This window comes from Phalangium opilio, unplaced genomic scaffold, assembly GCF_054372755.1.
Source record: "Phalangium opilio isolate 3A_F unplaced genomic scaffold, DU_Popi_V2 ptg000063l_1, whole genome shotgun sequence".
NCBI lineage: Eukaryota > Metazoa > Arthropoda > Arachnida > Opiliones > Phalangiidae > Phalangium > Phalangium opilio.
The window spans coordinates 417,525-432,130 of record NW_028324180.1 but is presented as its reverse complement, the minus strand read 5'-3'; the positions used below and the strand labels follow the sequence as shown (position 1 = coordinate 432,130).

The following is a 14,606-nucleotide window of genomic DNA, read 5'->3' as shown; positions in this document are numbered from 1 at the left end:
ATTAAAATTCTAGGGTAACCACTAACCAGGGTCCAGACATTATCTCAGATATTTTAATTACCCACTTCTGTAGTTTAGCAGACGACGCGCCCTGGTCCAGTTTATTTATTCCAGGCCAGGGGGGTCGCTGGCCCAATGTCCAGTTTTAAAAAATTCCTATTTCCCACCCTGCTTCAGCTGGGAGCCCTCAGGCTCCTGAAGGCCAGACAATGGTAGATATAGATGCATATGACAAGGATTTATTTCTCATAAGCGAGAATGGCCCACTTTGTTGTGTAAGAGATAGCCTGGCAGCCCGGTACTTGTTTATTTCTCAGCTGACAAGTCAAGTTAGAAATAAAGGTTTTCACATTTAGAAGTTAATACAGCCCTTTGAATTTAAATAATGAGAAATGTTATTAAATGAATGAATCTGTACGGTTGCAGTCGTGTCAATATGAGAGAAATTAAATGTGTTGCAACGGGTCTGCAGACCTCGTTGCAGACGACGCTTGCCTTAGAGGTATAAAACTTTCATATGTCCAGCCCCGGCACTTCTCCCACCCCCCTCCCCTTTTTTCTTGTTTATCCGAGGCGACAAGAATGGCCATTCAAATACGATAAGGCAGAGTTGTTTTTTGTTTTCGACAGTGAACGGTAATCACTTCACCGACTGAAGGATAGAACCAGGCTCGGGTTCGTCGTACCGCATTTCAATTACGCATAAATTACTGTCGCGTCTTCCTATCGGAATTATTCAAGTTTCCTTTTGTCGCGTCATTTATTGAATAAAGAGTTTTCGTCGACATGCACAGAAGGTATGTGTTTTCTTGCTTTTAAACTTTCCGCTCGGAAAATAGGCCTATCTCTATTTTTCCGCGGCTTGCAACGATTCCCCTTTTACGACCGGCCACATTATTTCACCGGGGCAATCTGTTGCAAATGGTGCCGTGCCCATGATATTCGACCCTTGGCTTATTGCTTTTCCCGTTTCACCGTCGCCCTTTTTTCGACGGGGCGGTCGGGCCCGCTTCGGCTTCGTTCTCGTTTTAGTTCAAGTTTAGGCATGAAGGCCGCCATTTTGATTTTGCGCCCATGTTTCTAGAATATTCTACAGCGTAGTTCCGACTTTCGGATTTTTTTATTATTTATTGACTCCGCAATCCTTACAAATGCCTATTGCTTCTAGAATGGAATAAATTAATTAGGCTTAAATAATTATTTGGACACATAGTTTTTGACTAATGATTTTAGGCTATTTTTCGGGGAATATATTGTCGGCATAAAATAAATTTGGCTTTAATCTTCCTATTTTGAATGAGCGAATCCGAACCGTGCCCAAGCTTTAATACTCAATTGTATCGTGAACGCAAACAATCGGACTCGTCCTCGGCTTCTTCCAAACCTTCGGAATCATCGGGATCCCCGCTTCATTCCGCTAAGCCTAATCTCGTGGTCGGAAGCCTTTTACGCCCCCCTCGCTTAACCGCAACAAAGATGGCTTCTGCATACGATTCAAATGAGGAACCCTTGTGGGATGAGAACCCCGACTTAGATCCTGAGAGAACAACACAGTCTGAACAAGAAAATATATCATCTCAGACCCGTGCTCTAATTGAGGAAGAAAGACAGAGGCGCGAAGCAAATTTAGCCCTTTTTAATCAAAGAAGCCAAAGTCCGGTCCCTAGCGGAAATCTAGCAAGGAGAAACAGATTCGGGAGCATATTAGATCTCCCTACAGTACAAGTAACTCCTCGAAGTAGCCCAATTAGACCAACAACCGAATTAAGCGCTTACGCAGGGGCCAAACAGTTTATGCAGAATTGGACTACTTCCACGCGAATAAATCCCACGATTACGTCGACAGTCACAATGCCTTTAGCTACCCAAACGACTACTTACAATCAGGGAACCCTCCCAAGGAGGAGTTCAGTTAGTTACACGAGTGCCCCGATACGATTAGCTAGAGCAAATCCAGTAGGACAATCGCAGGGGACCATTAGTCAAACCCCAGGTGCCCCCCAGGGAAATTCTCAGCCTCTCCCTAGATCTCAGCCCCATAGTACACAGGGTACCAGTCAGACCCAAGGGACCTCAAATATACCACCTCAAAGTAACCCAAACACCGGAGGCGCCCAACAGGCTGCCTTTCTGGCATCAGTTCTGCAGTCTTTCTCGAACTTGGCCGTATCTAACCAAGCGACCCCCCCTGGCCTGGAATAAATAAACTGGACCAGGGCGCGTCGTCTGCTAAACTACAGAAGTGGGTAATTAAAATATCTGAGATAATGTCTGGACCCTGGTTAGTGGTTACCCTAGAATTTTAATAGTGGTCCCGTGGACCACTGACCCCCCTCCGATTAAATTTTTAAACTGGTCATTTGCTCTGTGCCACCGCCATATTTCCCACGCTGAACTGAAGTGAATATTTCTTTTGCCCGGAACATAGTCCACTCGATCACGCGCAAACGTCGCAAGCTGCTTGCGCTATAGCACGAGTCAGGGTGGGAAATAAGGATTTTTTTAAACTGGACGTTAGGCCAGCGACCCTCCTGATTTGGAATAAATTGGTCCGTGACCTTTGACCAGAGCACGTCGTCTGCTATACTAAAGAAGTGGATAATTAATATATTTAAAAGTTAATGCCTGGACTCTGGTTACAATTTTCTTAGTAGTCTTGTGGACCACCCACTCCCAACTGAAGTGAAGATTCTTTTTTCACGGAGCATAGCCTACTCGATCACGCGCATCACGTCGCAAGCTGATTGCACTAGCAGCGCTATGGCGCGAGTCAGGGCGGGAAATAAGGATTTTTTAAACTGGACATAAGGCGAGCGACTTTCCTGACTTGGAATAAATAAACTGGTCCGTGACCATTGACCAGAGCACGGCGTCTGCTAAACTAAAGAAGTGGATAATTAAAATATTAGAATTTTAATGTGTGGAGTCTGTTTACCCTTGAACTTTCTTAGTAGTCTCGTGGACCACTGACCCCCCTCCGATTTAATTTTTGAACTGGACCAGGCAATTTTTAAACTGGTCATTTGCCTTGTGTCACCGCCTTATTTCTCATGCTGGCGCGAGTTGCTTTGCGTTGTCGACTTGAATGCGTGATGGAGTCGGCTATGCCTGGAGTCCCAACCCCCGCGACTTCCAACCACTAGTATAGCCCACTCGATCACGCTCTCTTTTCCCCAGCTACATATTTTGAAGATGGCACTTTTTAGGCGTATTAACAATCTTGGATCATCTTTGTGAACTTGTTGGGTAGCCCTGACTATATTTTGTTTACGGTTTTAAGCTTAATATCAAACAGACGATAGTTTATGCTGCAAAAAAGTTTGAAATTGACAATCTCGAATCGTCTTTATGAAGTTTTAAGGATATCCGAATTTCATATTGGGCTTATGACAATTTTGAGCTAAAGGTTAAACGGACATAAATCAGCATTTTTAAAATTTTTGTAAAATTGTCAATTTGGTCCTATTTCTGGAATTTTTAGGGGGGCGCCTCGCGATTCAATAAATGATTGTAAAAAATTATATTATGTTAATTACAATAAGAATGCAAACTTTTAAGGATTTACGGTTTTTTTTTGAAGTATCATTATAAATAAATGTCTGATTGAGCTAAAGTTATGGTCCCCTTTATATATGTTTCTGCTAAGTGCAGATTTTGAAAATGTAAAACAGTTTCTTAACATTCTTAATTAAAATGAAGACTGAAGGAACAGATATTAATCAAAAATGTCTTGATTAGAATCGAGACCTAAAAAGTATCGATAAACTGAGGTTATCACTTGACTGAAGGATCAGATATTAATTTTTCTTTTTAATTGAAACTTAAAGGCATGCTTAACAAAAAAACAACGTTCCATTATCGTTTTCCGTTGAAATAACTTGTTTTACAGGTAATCAATTTCAAAAATTTACTTATCTCGGCTTTTCGACCACAATTCCATTCCCCGAAAACATTTTATCATTACATTAATTACTTTTGGGAGATAACGTGTCAAAATCAGCTATAAAACAATAAAAAAAAACTGTAATAGCGGTCTGTTTAGCCATGACACACAAGCACTATATAACCCTTTGGAGACTAACAGGACCTGAGCAAACAATAGCTTAACCCGCTACTCGTACGACCAGGGAGAATTGATGTGAACTGGAGTTGAAATTTCATCATGTGCGACCTGCGGCCCTGAAACTCTCACAGAGTCCCAGTGTGTGTAGAACATAATTTTTTCGCTGTTATCTGCCAAAATCAATCTTTCTAGGTAGTGCCGCCTCCTCACTTGAATTTTTCATGATATATTAAGGTTTGAACGAACAAAATTCAAACCAAAATATAAGAAAACTGGATTCTTTTTCCTTTTGAGCTACTTAGAATTTACAAATGTATATAACGTTGAGCCGTGCCATATGAAATAGTCTCTAACATTGTTAGAAACTAGAGAGAGAAATTGGGCATTAACACTGATCATGCCCTGAACTATGAGAAAGAACAATACGACGGTTGACTAAAGTACACTTGATATTACATCATTTTGAAAAACCGCGAGTAAAAATCTTACTGTCCCTATTGAATTTGGCGCCATTGGTTTTAGAATTATTAAAATGCTCCACTGCGAAGCGTACCGGTCACGAATATGGGATGTAACGTCTTTAGGAACCTTTTAAAACGCAAAAACCATACACGTACTCTCCTTAAAGTAATTAATGTAATGATACAATGTTTTCGCGGTCGAAAAGCCGAGATAAGTAAATTTTTGAAATTGATTACCAGTAAAATAATTTATTTCAACGGAAAACGGTAATGGAACATTGTTTTTTCTTGAGCATGCCTTTAAGTTTCAATTAAAAAGAAAAATTAATATCTGATCCTTCAGTGATAACCTCAGTCTTATCGATACTTTTTAGGTCTTTATTCTAATCAAGACATTTTTGATTAATTTAATTCAGTACTAAACTAATTTAAGCGGTGCACTACCTAGAAGGTACTACTTTGTATTGTTGTAATGCACAATAAATCATATTTCAATTCAATTCAATCATTGTGAAAATCTAGGCCGCCTTCAGTTGAGCTCAGCGCTGTTAGCAGTGTCATACAGAAGGGGATTTTGTTTTTGAATTTTGGCGTCACGGTGCTCAGCGCTGAGCTAGCGTAGTTCTCAGCTTGGCGGTAAAAACATGGAGGTATTGTTACAAATAGCTCTTGCTGATTCTGATCAAAGAGGGTGGAAAGAGGGGGAGTAAATTAATACATTGGGATGACTTAAGGAAAGTAAGTAGGAATTTAAATCTGCCAGGATTGGAGTAATATCTTGCGAGGGGGGAGCATACAAAGAAACCATAACGAATTCTTTTCCCTGGAATTTTAAATTAACTACCACATACAACTCCATTAACCTTAACGCAATAACATCTATTTCTGGGTTAATGCACAGAATCGCAGCTTTTGGCCTACCTAAAGCAGATATAACCCGGGTACTTAAAGAGAGACCCCCGAGCTTGCCATCTAAAAGATATGGTTCCTGCACATACACTAAATCAATTGACTGAGCAAGAATTTGCTGTCTCAGCTGAGCGGTCGCAGCCTTTGAATCATTTAAGTTAATCTGAATTATCCTAAGGGGCACCATACCTATATTGTTAATTGGTCGAATATAGAGAGGGAAATTACACCTAACCATAGTTAACGCGAGCTTTATTATAATTCAACGCAAACATATAGCTCGGACAATGGCTATCGAGGGCCCCATGATTCGTTCGATATTCAGTTTTCCGAGTCGCGTTATTATCACAACAATTCTTGCAATTTCTACCCTCTGATTTACATACATCGAATTTATGTAGTCCCCCACATTGCGTGCAGTACTGAACTTTGCTACTACACTTCTTAGAGGTGTGACCTATGCCACAACACGTATAACATCGTGGAATCCTAGAAAATTCTTTTACTAACGCGATCTCCCAACCGAGCTTAACTTTACCCATGTCGATCAGACTCTTAAATTTAGACGGCTCTACCTCTAACACAAAATTGGTATTAAGGTTACGTGAAACGAAGTTAAACACGGGAACCAATATTACCTTTACTCTGACTGACAATTGCCTCGATTAGGTCCTTAACCAGTACCTCGTTGCTAACATCCTTAATGATAATCTTAGGGCTGAATTTACTGGAGCAATAAGCTATTAACTTGCTGGCAAGAACCTCCGAATTCTCTAAACTGGACTTAAACTTTTCCAGATCACTAAGGAATTCAAAATGGAGGATGACCCCATCTCTCTTTCCCGGTCTAAAACTTTTTATGCTAATTCCTAGACTACCCGGATTAATATTTTCTTTCAATAACTTAATAACCTCAATCGAGGTCATTGTATCAATCGGTGGCTCGTTTCCCTTGTTATTAGTACTAACTGTATCTACGGGTGACATATTCCCCTCGGTAGTGTTACTCGCTGCATTAACAGGGCCCTCTCCCCCCTCCTTAGTAGAGCTACCTAACGCATTATTCGGGTAAACTATCAGGGTAAAGTCCTCTAATTTTGTGTTTCCCTTCGGCTTTATATTCCCATTGTTATTGTTAGTGTTGAACTTTAAACCCTTGTTAATATTATGTTTTTCCTTATTACCTTTTTTATTTGAATTTTCCTTATTACCTTTTTTATTTGAATTTTCCTTATTTCTATTACTATTATTAGCCCCATCATTATTTCTAGTGCTTTCGAAATTATCCCTTTTATTATTGCTATTTGCCATTCCTCCTGCCTTAGTTCTAGAGGTAATCGGAGTACTAAGGTTAGACTCTTTATTTTTGCGCTTGCGTCTCGTGACTAGTTCAAAACCTTCGCTAGCCTGCTCTTGAGAATGGCATTTCTATCCTAAACCCGGACTATCAGGTATATTAATATATTCATTTAAAATTTCAGGTCTAACTTCTGAAGTGCGCCACAGGACGCCACCCACGGCAAACGGGCCGGCTAGCAACACGCATAGCAAATATAATATAACCCGTTAAGTAACAAGACCTAAAGGGCGAAAATAATATAAATTCATCAACTTAAAACTAAGATAAAATTTCCGATAAAACTTAAACTAATGAAGCTAAAATAAATTAAAAGCGATAAAACTTAAAGGGAGGAATTTAAAAGCGATAAACTTAATAGCAATAAACTTGAAAGCGATAACTAAATAGCAATAAACTTAAAAGCAATGAACTTAAAAGCAATAAAACCTAAGGTCTTACAGTTTCTAACATACTTATTTAACCCTTAATAATCTAATGGGTGGGATTTTACATTTTTTGGGAAAATTAGTTTACATACAGGGGAGTTAAACTTCTGTTGATGGCCGAACTCATCAACGGGTCCAGCGAAAGAAACAGCGGCTATATGGCTATGAGAGCGCACAATGAGGACAGTCAAATAAATAATGCATGGCGTCTGCTTCTGCCCGATCACAGAAGCAGACATTATCCTCCTTGTACGCCGCGAACTGGCCATGGCCACTCAGGATCTGGCTCATAAAATGTTCGGGTACGGGCGAGCTTTCACTTGCCCTACTTCTAAAATAGAATGTTATTCTTCCCTTATCCGAATTTATCCAGTCGGACTGCCATCTTTCCCGAAAGAATGAGTGCAAATGTTGCTTAATATATGTTTTTGAGTAACCTATTTCTAGATCTACAACTCCAATTTTTTCAAAGTAAACGTGTCGGGCACCTACGACACTTAATGAAGAGCAACGAAGGAAAACCGACAGGATGTTCAGGCCAGGCAGTAACCACCGGAGCGGACCGCCTGTCTGGAACTGAGATTCAACTTCGAGCTTTTTAACCGCAACAACTTTCATATACACTATTGGAGCTGGAATTACCGCGGCTGCTGACACCAGACTTGCCCTCCAATGGATCCTCGTTAAAGGAATTAGAGTGTCCTCATTCCAATTACGGGGCCTCAAAAGAGTCCCGTATTGTTATCTTTCGTAACTACCTCCCAGTGCCGGGAGTGGGTAATTTGCGCGCCTGCTGCCTTCCTTGGATGTGGTAGCCGTTTCTCAAGCTCCCTCTCCGGAATTGAACCCTGTTTCTCCGTTACCTGTTACGACCATGGTAGGCGCGTAGCCTACCATCGAAAGTTGATAAGGCAGACACTTGAAAGAAACATCGCCGATACGAGATCGTGCGATTTGCCCAAAGTTATCCAGAGTCACCATGGTAAGCGGGCCGAAGCCCGATTGGTCTTGGTCTAATAAAAGCGCCCCTTCTCTAAGGTCGAGGCTCTGCTGCATGTATTAGCTCTAGAATTACCACAGTTATCCAAGTAAAAAAGTACAATCTAAGAAACCATAACTGATTTAATGAGCCTTTCGCGGTTTCACCTTATTTCGGCATGTACTTAGACATGCATGACGGTAACAACGAATAACGTTGCCGTCAGTTGACGCCAGTCCCGCGCTACGACCGGCCCGATTAAGGACCGACGAGCCGGGTTAAAGGCGTCGTAGAACCGCCGCTTAAAGCGGACGGTTCCAACTTTATCGACGTTAAAACGAGAAGCCGAACCCTTTCAGGAACGGTTTTCTTCGCTTCTGTTTCTCGATTCCTCGAGCCCTCTATCTTCCATGCGCTCAGACACGAAAGATTCCACACTCGAGCAGTCTGGTCCGCCGAGATTTTCTTGATTCCACCGGAGAGGGATTTCTACCCGTGACGGCAATCACGACGCGACAAATCCAGCGCAGGGACTTTTGAAGGGAGCACAAAGAGGGTGAATCTAAACTTCGGTCTGTACACCCATTAATCACTCGTCGACGCCGTAAGAAAGGTTTACGGCGCCTCTCGTGTCGTGAAGGCACTGCTATGTCGCGAACGAAATCGCATCGTCGGTAGGTCGTCAACGGATTTACCGTCGAACCCTTGCCGGTAGGGGTTTCGGGTAAAGAACGCGACGAAACGTTCTTTATGGCAGCGAAACTCTTCTTCCTAAGAAGATTTAAAAAAATTTGAAAAGTTTTTTCGCTGAGTAACTCGTTTTAATAAACAATGGCGCCGGTTAAACCTTTTCGGAACCGCAATTTTTCGATAATGATCCATCCGCAGGTTCACCTACGGAAACCTTGTTACGACTTTTACTTCCTCTAAATGATCAAGTTTGGTCATCTTTCCGGTACGTCGGTGCGACCCGAAAGCCGCTCCGAGCACCAGTCCGAAGACCTCACTAAATCATTCAATCGGTAGTAGCGACGGGCGGTGGTACAAAGGGCAGGGACGTAATCAACACGAGCTAATGACTCGCGCTTACTGGGAATTCGTCGTTCAAGGGGGACAATTACAAGCCCCTATCCCTATCACGAAGGAGGTTCGTCGGGTTACCCTGTCCTGCCGGACAGAGGTAAACACACGCTGCTTCTTTCAGTGTAGCGCGCGTGCGGCCCCGGACATCTAAGGGCAACACAGACCTGTTATTACTCTGTTTCGTGCGGCTAAACGCCGCTTGTCCTTCTAAGAAGGAAGACCGACACAATTGGGTCGCCCATTTAGTAGGCTAGAGTCCCGTTCGTTATCGGAATTAACCAGACAAATCGCTACACCAACTAAGAACGGCCATGCACCACCACCCACCGAATCAAGAAAGAGCTCTTAATCTGTCAATCCTTCCGGTGTCCGGACCAGTTAAGTTTTCCCGTGTTGAGTCATATTAAGCCGCAGACTCCACTTCTGGTGGTGCCCTTCCGTCAATCCCTTTAAGTTTCAGCTTTGCAACCATACTTCCCCCGGAACCCACAAACTTTGGTTTCCCGGAAGCTGCCCGCCGAGTCAATTGAGTAACTCAGGCGGATCAGTGGTTGGCATAGTTTATGGTTAGAACTAGGGCGGTATCTGATCGCATTCGAACCTCTAACTTTCGTTCTTGATTAATGAAAACATTCTTGGCAAATGCTTTCGCTGTAGTTCGTCTTGCGACGGTCCAAGAATTTCACCTCTAGCGTCGCAATACGAATGCCCCCGTCTGTCCCTTTTAATCATTACCTCGTGTTCCGAAAACCAAGACAATAGAAATCGAAGTCCTCTTTCATTATTCCATGCACCATTATTCGGGCGGGACGCCTGCTTTGAGCACTCCAATTTTTTCAATGTAAACGTGTCGGGCACCTACGACACTCAATGAAGAGCACCGAAGGAAAACCGACAGGATGTTCAGGCCAGGCAGTAACCACCGGAGCGGACCGCCTGTCTGGAACTGAGGTTCAACTACGAGCTTTTTAACCGCAACAACTTTAATATCGAATCCTGATTCCCCGTTGCCCGTTACGACCATGGTAGGCGCGTAGCCTACCATCGAAAGTTGATAAGGCAGACACTTGAAAGAAACATCGCCGATACGAGATCGTGCGATTTGCCCAAAGTTATCAAGGGAGGCTATTCTCTAAAAATCGAAAATCATTCGGATTACTCCGAATCCTTATGTTTCGGATCGGGCTCATTCGGAGTGGACCGAACAATCCGTATTCTCTAACCCCAATCCTTATCGTCATTCGGAAATTTTCTCTCAATCCAAATGGACGTCACTTCCTCTTAAGCCACGTGGTACTTTTTGCCGCCCACTTTTTCTTTATTGGACAATTTTATTTGGCGCGCTTTCAAAGGGATGGAAACTTTGGTTTTTCCCAAGGAGTGGAAATTTTGGGAAATGGTCGTTGTATTGGGAACATATTCAATACAAAGCAAATTTTCTCTTTTTCGATTTCTTTTTTTAAGGTACAAATAAGTGCTTTTTTCCTTTTTTATTTATTTATTTATTTTTGATTAAAAGAATTATTTATTTTTGATTAAAAGAATTATTTATTCTTTAATTGCTTCATAATATTCTTTTAAAATGGGTATTAAAGAACACGCTAAACAACAGTTAATATACGTAGAATTTTGAATGAAACTTAGCCCAAGTTTTAGTAGGGTTAAATATGAGGCAATGAGAACCTAGAATACCAACGTTAATTAATCGCAAATTATAATCCAATTGTATGGATCTCGTGAGATTATGATGAATTCATTAATGTAGATCATTAGCCCTCTATCAATGGTTACACACCTATCAAAATTTGATAATTTAAATAGATGCTAAACGAGATAGCCAAGTTTAATATAGCAATTATTAATAATTGATGCAATTGGTCAAAAATAGGTGGCTCTAACTTACAAGCCCCGGTAGAAAAAATATTAAAATGAACAATTAAATCTGTATTAAGTAACTGGATCTCGCGAAATTATCCCTTAAATGTAGGATAAATTCAACGACTTTTTTACCTTTAAATCTACCAAAAAGCCGTCGATCTACCTTGTAGATTTCGCCAAGGCCCGCCAAGGCCTAAAGCCATTTCCCGCTTTAAATTTTGCCCACGCTTGATTTTAAGACTCGAAAATCCCTTTGAACTCGTAAATCGCGACGGGCAATGCGATTACCATGTTCAAATCGCAAACGATTTAGCTTGAGTTGAAAAAACAAAGCAGCCATACTAAATAAAAATATGAACCGCAGCCAAGGTGCCAGCAAAAATGTACGGGGAAAAATACTAGAAAACTCCGGCGAAAGTTCCGTGAATCTAAGATTGATGGAGGGAAGAGGGGCGGTAAAAACTCCGAATGCCCGATTCGGCCGTCTCTTACGGCCGCCGAATGATTCGGAGAGGTTATCACCGTATGATTAGGATAAGGTGCTTACAGAATACGTTTTATTTTCATTCGGATCGAAATTCCTCCAAAAGTACCTTAGAGAATAGGGTCCCAGAGTCGCCATGGTAAGCGGGCCGAAGCCCGATTGGTCTTCGTCTTATAAAAGCGCCCCTTCAATAAGGTCGGGGCTCTACTGCATGTATTAGCTCTTGAATTACCACAGTTATCCAAGTAAAAAAGTACGATCTAAGAAACCATAACTGATTTAAGGAGCCATTGGCGGTTTCACCATATTTCGGCATGTACTTAGACATGCATGGCTTAGTCTTTGAGAGAACCATTCACCCGAGGCGATATATTTCAATCGCCATGTTCGAGCGTGAACGCTGAGATACTTGGATTATTGACCTTTACGAGACAAACTCACCATCGAAAAGGCAATTATTACCAATGATTGGCCCACCACCGTCGCACAAAAATGTTTATCCTGTTTGGTTTCTTTTAGGAGGTGGCTCTCTGTAGCACAGGAAAAATATGATATCGGTATAAATATAACCAGAAGTAAGATAAGGGACTAGAAGTAAAGTGATCTAGCATTGGTAATAGAGCCTAGCACTAGTGAACAAATTTGACGATTTTATGCCGCTCCCATCGCCAAGTGAAGAGTTTGGTTACCTCAATACTTCTATCAAAAATATATAATATTTCATATATTATACATTTTTGCTTCTAGTCCCTTATCTTACTTCTGATACAACCAAAGGTAAGGGTAAAGATTACATAAAAATAAACACCAATGACTTGTTATATTCATTTCATGCGGAAATAATATGGGTATACACATTATTCATTACCAGTTATGCGAAGAAGGTCACACTCAACTCCGACCCCCTTCCTCTATTTTCCCAATAGAAAAATTTTAAATCACCAGTAGTTAAAGTGTATGGGTCATCTGAGCCGTCGCAACACACTCGGCCAATAATACCATATAGTTTGAAACCTTTTCACATTAGCATACGGTGCATGACTCTCCGGACTTGCCCGCCAACCTTAATAACCTAAAACTATAAAACATTCGTGTACATGAATGATTATGGTTGTGGCTTGACACTCGATTGCGCCTGAAGGGCCGATCACTCGGTGTAATCTGTGCACATTTGTAAGTGAGTAGACCATTTTAGAAATTACGTACAGAGAAACTAAAACACAAGGGTGATGCCGCCATTGGGGTCTTCTCTCTCTCGTCTACAAGCACCGCTATAGGCAGTGCGAGTTGACTAGCCTCCTGCCTGTAGTGAACTTTGGCACTGTCTGGCTGTGACCCTTGGTGTGAGGGAGAATACCCCAAACGTGGCCTCGCCCCTGTGTGTTTTCCGAAATGGTCTTTAAGCGTGCTAATATGATTACGCGTAATACGTAACCGGTGTACAAGTAGCGCCAACAATGTAGAAAGGGGTGGCGACGTTTCAAATGAAGACTGAGTTATGACCAAGAAATTGTAAAGCACGGAGAGGGATATAGCAGTGCAATCTTTTCTTAATAGATGCGACAATAGAAATGTAGCATTTCAATTAACGAAATTAAATGTATAAATTCGCGCAACACCCTTGTTTGGCATCCACTGTTAAATATTTACATTTTCCTTTCGATTTATGTCAAAGTTAGCTTTCTCTTTTTAGAAAGTGAGTAGAATATTTCAAATTTTCAATGTTGATCCCTAAAAACGTTGTTGGGATTCTAGGAAATCCTAATTATTTTTGAACTATATATTTTTCATTTATACAATTTAAAGAATATTTTTAAACTCTTCCGAACAAAGAAGGAACATATTTTCCCCAAAGTTTAAGATAAAATTTAACAATACCAGAAGTTCTATCCCTTTTAACTTACCGAAAGAGAGAGTCTTCTTGGCTTCCAAATTGTCATGAAGGAACGGCAGGGGCAATAAAACTATAGTGCTCGGGTTGGCTTTTAGCGAGCCCTAATAAGGGCCACCCTGTATTTTGGGAGAGCGGAGAAAACTCTCCCTTGCTCTTCTATAATAAAACGAAACCCCTTAACTTTGGGGACTATCTTTACTCAAGAAAGAAAGTCAGAAGATCGACTGACTTTGAATTGTTCAGATCGAGTTATTCTTAGCGAATTCCACATTTTGTATTTGTTATTTGTTTTGGAAATTAAATTCACATTTTCGTTAAATGTAAAAGAAGGTATCCTTTTTGTCTCGATTAATAACATGGAGCCGAAACCCGGGACATTTAGCTTATAAAGTATAATTGCGAGTTAGAGGTTTTAATAAGAAGAAGACGCGATCAAGGCGGCGAACGAAAGGATAATATTATAGCGGGCGAAGAAGGTGATCGGGATGAAAACGAGCTTCATCAGAATATTAGGAGGAGTAAAACCTATCGAGCACAAGTCACAAGATGAGTGAATAGAATAGAAGAAGAGATAGCGCGGAATGAACCGAACTTCGTTCTCATAGAAGCGTACATGACTCAACTTTAGAACAAAGAAGACGTGTTAATTGAATTAAACGGCAAGAAGAGGAAATCGAAGAAGTCGAGAAATATTTCGATGAAGTGATCGTACAGAACCGCGTAGCGCATGCTGTAAAGAAGGTCAACGCGACGGAAACGGTGTCAATATCATCGGGAGGAAACGGCGGGAGAAATACGAATCTAGCTTCGACTCAAAACTCACAGAATGTATCTGCACCGACTGTTATTCAGGTACCGGCAATTAATAATTTACCTCGATTGGAAATAGCGAAATTTGATGGAACTCGTAGTGAGTGGGAAGATTTTGGTCTCAGTTTGACGTCGCGGTACAGTAACTGTACTCTAAACCCCGTTAACAAGTTCGTGTATTTGAAAAGTTATCTAACCGCCACGGCTTTAAACTCTGTAAGAGGTCTTTCGCTCAACGAAGATAACTATTACGGGGCTGT

General features: G+C 41.3%; 2 pseudogenes; both read right to left on the bottom strand.

Annotated features, from left to right (window-relative positions):
- Window positions 1-7,614: 7,614 nt before the first annotated feature.
- Window positions 7,615-8,425, bottom strand: LOC149662102 (small subunit ribosomal RNA; annotated as a pseudogene; the record flags this gene model as incomplete).
- A 643-nt stretch (window positions 8,426-9,068) lies between these two features.
- Window positions 9,069-10,308, bottom strand: LOC149662101 (small subunit ribosomal RNA; annotated as a pseudogene).
- Between the last annotated feature and the right edge of the window lie 4,298 nt (window positions 10,309-14,606).